Here is an 8,143-nt window from a genome sequence, read left to right as displayed (position 1 = left end):
TTGCCCAAGCTCATGTCCATTGAGCCCGAGATGCCATCCAACCAAAACTATCGTTTTTCCTATCTATTCTCCCAAGGGCCCATTTATCTTTCTAAAGAGCTGTTTGCTTTTCTCAACTTCCCTTTCTCCCTCTCCCTCTTTCCTGTTTCTAAGCAGTCATTTGTTTTCCCTGAAGTTCCCTCCCACCCCTTACTAAAATGGATATAAGCCCCATGGGTTTCTCTCCTAGCTCTCAGTAAAGAATCCACCTGCAATGCAGGAGACCTGGGTTCAATTCCTGGATCAGGAAGATCCCCTGGAGAAGGAAATGGCAACCCACTCCAGTCTTCTTGCCTGGAGAATCCCATGGACAGAGGAGCCTGGCGGGCTACAGTCCACGGTGTCGCAACAGTCAGACACGACTTAGTGACTAAACTACCACCAACCGTAAGGCCAGGTTCCTCCTCCAGTCACTTTTTCCTGGGAACAGAAATCTGTCTTGTCTCTTGTTAATCCAGCATTCGTCACTTTTATTTGCAGGCCTCAAGCACAGAATCTAGGAGGGTAGAGAAAAAGATTTTCCGCCTGAACAGTTACTCTCTGAAACTTGCAAGCCATGTATATTAATGTTTACTCTTTCATGGGTTTCCTTATCTCCACAAATGAGTTTCATTATCATCATTGAACAAATGAGTTAACTCAGATTGAGAAAAATAGAAGTAGCCTGTTCATGGAAGAGGTGGGAGTTTTTAAGCAAAGCCCAAGCCCCACACTCTTTCCATTGATCCTCTATATTGTGTTGATGGTTGTGTCACCATCAAATTTGAGGTTTTGAGGATAATTTGAGGTTTTGAAAGAATAAGATATATAGTCTTGCTTGAGCAAAAACAAAAACAACACCCAGTTGTGGATGTGACTGGTGATGGAAGTAAAGTCCGATGCTGTAAAGAACAAGCTTGCATAGGAACCTGGAATGTTAGGTCCATGAATCAAGGCAAATTGGAAGTGATCAAACAGGGGATGGCAACAGTGAACATCAACATTTTAGGAATCAGTGAACTAAAATGGACTGGAATGGGTGAATTTAACTCAGATGACCATTATATCTAATACTGTGGGCAAGAATTCCTTAGAAGAAATGGAGTAGCCATCACAGTCAATGAAACAGTCCGAAATGCAATACCTGGATGCGATCTCAAAAAACACAGAATGATCTCTGTTCATTTCCAAGGCAAACCATTCAGTGTCACAGTGATCCAAGTCTATGCCCCGACCAGTAATGCTGAAGAAGCTGAAGTTGAATGGTTCTGTGAATACCTACAAGACCTTCTAGAGTGAAGTGAAGTGAAATGAAGTCGCTCAGCCGTGTCTGACTCTTTGCAACTCCATGGGCTGTAGCCTACCAGGCTTCTCAGTCCATGGGATTTTCCAGGCAAGAGTACTGGAGTGGGTTGCCATTTCCTTCTCCAGGGGATCTTCCCAACTCAGGAATCGAACCCAGGTCTCCCACATTGTAGGCAGACGCTTTACCCTCTGAGCCACCAGGGAAGCCCAGACCTTCTAGAACTAACACCCAAAAAAGATGTCTTTTTCATTTTAGGGGACTGGAATGCAAAAGTAGGAAGTCAAGAAATACCTGGAGTAACAGGTAAATTTGGCTTTGGAGTACAGAATGAAGCAGGGCAAAGGCTAACAGCATTTTGCCAAGAGAATGCACTGGTCATAGCAAACACTCTCTCCCAACAACACAAGAGAAGACTCTACACATGGACATCACCAGATGGTCAATACTGAAAATCAGATTGATTATATTCTTTGCAGCCAAAGATAGAGAAGCTCTATACAGTCAGCAAAAACAAGACTGGGAGCTGACTGTGGCTCAGATCATGAACTCCTTATTGCCAAATTCAGACTTAAGTTGAAGAAAGTAGGGAAAACCACTAGACCATTCAGGTATGACCTAAATCAAATCCCTAATGATTATACAGTGGAAGTGAGAAATAGATTCAAGGGATTCAATCTGATAAGCAGAGTGCCTGAAGAACTATGGATGGAGGTTCTTGACATTGTATAGGAGGCAGTGATTAAGACCATCCCCAAGAAAAAAAAATGCAGAAAGACAGAATGGTTGTCTTAGGAGGCCTGACAAATAGCTATGAAAAGAAGAGAAGTGAAAGGCAAAGGAGAAAAGGAAAGATATAAACATCTGAATGCAGGGTTCCAAAGAATAGCAAGGAGAGATAAGAAAGCCTTCCTCAGTGATCAGTGCAAAGAAATAGAGGAAAACAACAGAATGGGAAAGACTAGAGATCTCTTCAAGAAAATTAGAGATACCAAGGGAACATTTCATGCAAAGATGGGCTCAATAAAGGACAGAAATGGTATGGACCTGACAGAAGCAGAAGATATTAAGAAGAGGTGGCAAGAATACACAGAAGAACTGTACAAAAAAGATCTTCAAGACCAAGATAATCACGATGGTGTGATCACTCATCTAGAGCCAGACATCCTGGAATGTGAAGTCAAGTGGGCCTTAGAAAGCATTACTATGAACAAAGCTAGTGGAGGTGATGGAATTCCAGTTGAGCTATTTCAAATCTTAGAAGATGATGCTCTGAAAGTGCTGCACTCAATATGCCAGCAAATTTGGAAAACTCAGCAGTGGCCACAGGACTGGAAAAGGTCAGTTTTCATTCCAATCCCTAAGAAAGGCAATGCCAAAGAATGCTCAAACTACCGCACATCTGCTCTCATCTCACACACTAGCAAAGCAATTTTCAAAATTCTCCAAGCCAGGCTTCAATAGGATGTGAACTGTGAACTTCCAGATGTTCAAGCTGGTTTTAGAAAAGGCAGAGGAACCAGAGATCAAATTGTGAACATCTGCTGGATCATGGAAAAAGCAAGAGAGTTCCAGAAAAACATCTATTTCAGCTTTATTGACTATGCCAAAGCCTTTGACTGTGTGGATCACAATAAACTGTGGAAAATTCTGAAAGAGATGGGAATACCAGACCACCTGACCTGCCTCCTGAGAAATCTGCATGCATGTCAGGAAGCAACAGTTAGAACTGGACATGGAACAACAGACTGGTTCCAAATCAGGAAAGGAGTACATCAAGGCTGTATATTGTCACCCTGCTTATTTAACTTCTATGCAGAGTACATCATGAGAAATGCCAGGCTGGAGGAAGCACAAGCTGGAATCAAGATTTCCTGGAGAAATATCAATTACCTCAGATACGCAGATGATACCACCCTTATGGCAGAAAGTGAAGAACTTAAGAGCCTCTTGATGAAAGTGAAAGAGAAGAGTGAAAAAGTTGGGTTAAAGTTCAACGTTCAGAAAACTAAGATCATGGTATCTGGTCCCATCACTTCACGGCAAATAGATGGGGAAACAATAGAAACAGTGAGAGACTTCAGTTTTTTTCGGCTCCAAAATCACTGCAGATGGTGATTGCAGCCATGAAATTAAAAGACGCTTGCTCCTTGAAGAAAAGTTATGACCAACCTAGACAGCATATTCGGAGATGGCAATGGCAACCCACTCCACTACTCTTGCCTGGAATATTCCATGGGCGGAGGAGCCTGGTAGTCTGGGGTCACAGAGAGGCGTCACGAAGAGTTGGACACAACTGAGCGACTTCACTTTCACTTTTCACTTTCATGCAATGGAGAAGGAAATGGCAACCCGCTCCAGTGTTCTTGCCTGGAGAATCTCAGGGACGGTGGACCCTGGTGGGCTGCCGTCTATGGGGTCACACAGAGTTGGATCCGGCTGAAGCGACTTAGCAGCAGCAGCAGCAGACAGCATATTAAAAAGCAGAGACATTGCTTTACCAACAAAGGTCTGTCTAGTCAAGGCTGTGGTTTTTCCAGTAGTCATGTATGGATGTGAGAGTTGGACTATAAAGAAAGCTTAGTGCCGAAGAATTGATGCTTTTGAACTGTGATGTTGGAGAAGACTCTTGAGAGTCCCTTGGACTGCAAGGAGATCCAGCCAGTCCATCCTAAAGGAGATCAGTCCTGAATATTCACTGGAAGGACTGATGTCGAAGCTGAAACTCCAAGACTTTGGCCACCTGATGAAGAGCAGACTCATTTGAAAAGACCCTAATGCTGGGAAAGATTGAGGGTAGGAGGAGAAGGGGACAACAGAGGATGAGGTGGTTGGATGGCATCACAGACTCGATGGACATGAGTTTGAGTAAACTCTGGGAATTGGTGAGGGCCAGGGAAGACTGGCGTGCTGCAGTCCATGGGGTCGCAAAAAGTCGGACACGACTGAGTGATTGAATTGGCTGATTGCTTGAGGCCCCCAGCTCCCGTCTCTCTCTGGGCTTGTGCTTAACGATTGAACACCACTTTGCAGCCAGAAAGACCCTCTCCATCCATTCATGATTCACTGACATCCAAGGAGCCGTGTGTTTATATGATAGCTATAACATAAATATATTATTTTCGAGCCAAGATAGTATTGCCTGGTTAGCTAAACAATCTTCTTTATATGCAAACTGAGATGGAGCCAATGGAAACATCTGTGATGCTCTGGACATTACAGAAAAGCAGCTCTGCGCTCAAAATGGGAGTATCTCGTGTTACCCCAAGCTTGCAGTATAGTAGCTTCCGCTCCTACATTGCTCACTAGCCATGATTTTTGCGTAAATCCCTCAGACTCCCCAAACCTCTGCTTTTTCACCAGGCAGTTAATATTTAAATCTTACTTCACAGGATCGTTGCATCAACAAAGAAAACATCAAGGAAGGAGTTTGTTTTAAAGGTCAAATCCCCAAAGCACTGTAACTTTTAAAGTGATTATGAAACATATCATCAGAGCTCACGGATCTGCTGCAGCCCTAGCCAAGGCATTAGGTCAACAAGCTGCTTGCTCAGTCTGTGCACCTAAGCGTTTATTTTTCGCCCAGAAACAGGGACATGCCCGGCGCCTTCAAAACTCATGTTAGAAAGCACGGATAATAAATTATCAGGCGAACAAAGGCTGAGCTCATCGAAAAGCTATTGCTCTGTGGGTAAATACAACCCCACTGTGTATTAAACAAAAATTAAACCCCATTTTCTTTTTTATAGTTAAGTTGCCATCAATTCAAATAGCGCGAACAAGGCAGTGGACACAGTTAATAGTCTGCAGACCGGCCGGGCCCGGCTTTGAAAGCATTTAAGCTTCCCTGAAGTACTGCTTGTGCCCAATTATAACTTACTACTTACCATCTTCATAATTTAAATCTGTCCGCCCCTTAGGGGGGGAATTTTTTGCTAATCAAAGCCATGAATGCACCTTTTTCCTTTTGACAGCATTAAATTAAAGCTAAATGGTCGGTTTTGAATGAGTTACTGTGAAGAATAAAGGCATTAATGAGGTAATTTCATTATGGAGACTCATCCAGGCCTATGTGAATACAAGGGAAGTAAGTAGAGGGGAAAGCTGAAAGCTGCGGAGGAAATTAGGGTTCCTTCCACCCTAATTAATGTTTGGGGGCATTTAGTACAGGCACCAAATTAACTGCTCCAAAGAACTCTCATTGAAAAAAAAAATACATTGTTGCCCTCCCGTATAATTAGGAGACAGCACAAGGCGCACCCTTGGCGAGTATAAAGCCAGCCTGTAACTGACGGCCCGGCCACAGAGAGCTGGCCATTAGGGATGGCGAGGCTTGAGGGAGCAGCAGGCGGACAATATAGGATTGTTTAGGTCCTTGGGCTCTGTGAGTTGTAAACAGGTAGCCTCTGAATGAGGAATTATGAGACTCCTGGGAGGCCTGTCTTCCCAGCAAAACAGTCTTAAATGCATCCAAAGGGAAGAAAGAAAGGTGAATAGGCCCAGCACAGTTAGCAAAGAGAACGCTTGATGCTTGTCTTAAGTGATTACATGCGGCTCTGCAGGCCCCTCTCATTGAGTTATCTTTACACGGCTTTTGTCTCCTCTAATTGGAGCTGATGAGGTGCTAATTGGAGGCCTTTTTTAAAAGCCCACTACTTTAATCATTGGAAAATCTGGGGAGACTGGGGGAGTGGAGTTAATGAGACCAAAAAAAAAAAGAAAGAAAACTTATAAAGTGTAGCTTGACAAAAACTCAAGCTGTCGTCTGTGTGGATCTGGGAGGGTGAAAGGCACAGTTTTGATGGGAAAGAAACGGGAACAACCGAGATACTTTCTGTAAAAATTATTTCCAAAGCATCTTCCCGGGTTAGTAGCAGAGGAATAAGCTGGGTAGGATGGCTCTTCCTGGTCTTCAATTATCATCATGAGCCTGAATTCAGGCTAAACCCTTTATGTTCCAACTCTGACTCCCTTTCGAAACTGTAGAGAGAGACTTGCAGGGAGATGGGCCTGCATCACACTGGCCTGGGTCCCTCCTCTCAAAACACAAGCTTTTCCTGAGCCCTTTGAGGCCCGTCCTTTCTTCTGAGTGCAGAGAGGACGCTTCATCTCAGTTAAATCACTTCGCAGGCACAGTGAGACGTGATGATGCCAAGGAAGCATGTGTTCTTCCAGAAACCCCTTCTTGAGGGCCCGCACCTGGCTTGCCAGCTCCTGTTCTCACAGGACCCCGTGGAAAGGAAGGATGCCGTGGAGACTCAGAGGTAAACATCAAGAGCGTGGCTTTCACAGGCTCCCACTCAACTCTCCCTTCCCCCATCCCTTGGAAGACTTATAAAGTAGGCCAAGGGATTGAGCACTTTATATATTATCTCACACTGTTGTCAGACACCTGACGCATTGTAACTGACTTTGGGGCAGTATGTCTTCCATTCCCAAGTATTCTTGTTTCAAAACACACTGCCTTCATGTAACATCCAGCCACACTTAGAGCCCGAAGCTGATGCACCTCAAGTCGACCCGTAAGCACACGTGCAGAACCTTGTGGGGCTGCGCTGCATCTTTGGGAAATGAGCTGATACATGTCAAGGACTTGAAACAGTGGCTGGCATTGCAGTCAGGAGTCAGACATTTAAGCTGACACAAGAGGACTGAGGGTGAGAGGAAAACCTGGCAAGCAAAGTCTCCAATGGCAGAAACTCTGTGCAAGGAAGGAGATGCATGTCGCATTTGGTTTGAAAGCTAAGGACGTGTCTGGTTTCGGGGTGAGGGGATACTTCAAACAAACGTCAACTGTGTCATCCATGGGCTGAGAGGGCAGTCTGCTGGCATCCCTCATGAGAATCTGAGGGTCACAGCACCAAAAGATCCGCCCGTACCACCGTTCTGCGGGTGAAGACGTGATGTGCTCACAGTCTCCCAGGTTGCCGTGAGTGGCACTAAATTCCGGACTTAAGACCTCGGTGCTTCTGAGCTCAGCGCTTCCTTTTTCCCGTGATAATATGCAGCCCACAGGCCCAGAAGCCGGCCGGCCTCTTTCTCTGAAGCTCCTCCTTTGTATTTACACACCTATGCTGACACCTGGACCTATGTATCGCTGCCCTGGTGGCTCAGCGGTAAAGAATCCATCTGCCAATGCAGGAGACCCGCGTTCGATCCCTGGGTCAGGAAGACCCCCTGGAGAAGGAAATGGCTACGCACTCCAGTATGCTTGCCTGGAGAATCCCATGGACAGAGGAGCCTGGCGGGGTACAATCTGTGGGGTCGCAAACGAGTCGGACACAACTTAGTGACTAAACAACAACAAAGACCCACATATGAGCCCCAATTTGGGGGGAAATTCTTTTCTCATTTTCCATGGACGGTTTGTACCTTTGTGGGTCTGGGAGTGTCTCCGTGAAACTGAGTTCCATATACATCAATGTCTGGGTTTGTGAAGTGTGTATGTCTTTAGAACCTTTGGAACATTTGCTGCCTTTCAGACAGAAGTCTTTTCTGAGTTTACATCAAAGATCACCAGGTAAAAACAGTTACAGGATAATTCTTTCTGAACAAGTACCTTTGAGAGTTATATCCCCCGAGAATACTTTTTATAAAAAGAGCATTCACTCTATGTCAGTTGTTTTTTTTTTTTTTTTAAGTAATGACCAACTAGTGTAACTATTTAATCTGGACAATACTACTCCAATTGAAGAGAATTCTGCCACTATTAAAATTCCAATAGTATTTAGTGTTTGTTCTCATTAATCAGATATTCTCTTGAATTTTTATTCCTTTGAGATGCCCAGATTTTGTTTCCACAATAACATGGAAGGGAATTCC

This window comes from Capra hircus, chromosome 24, assembly GCF_001704415.2.
Source record: "Capra hircus breed San Clemente chromosome 24, ASM170441v1, whole genome shotgun sequence".
Lineage (NCBI taxonomy): Eukaryota > Metazoa > Chordata > Mammalia > Artiodactyla > Bovidae > Capra > Capra hircus.
Note: the sequence above shows the minus strand (reverse complement) of the source record.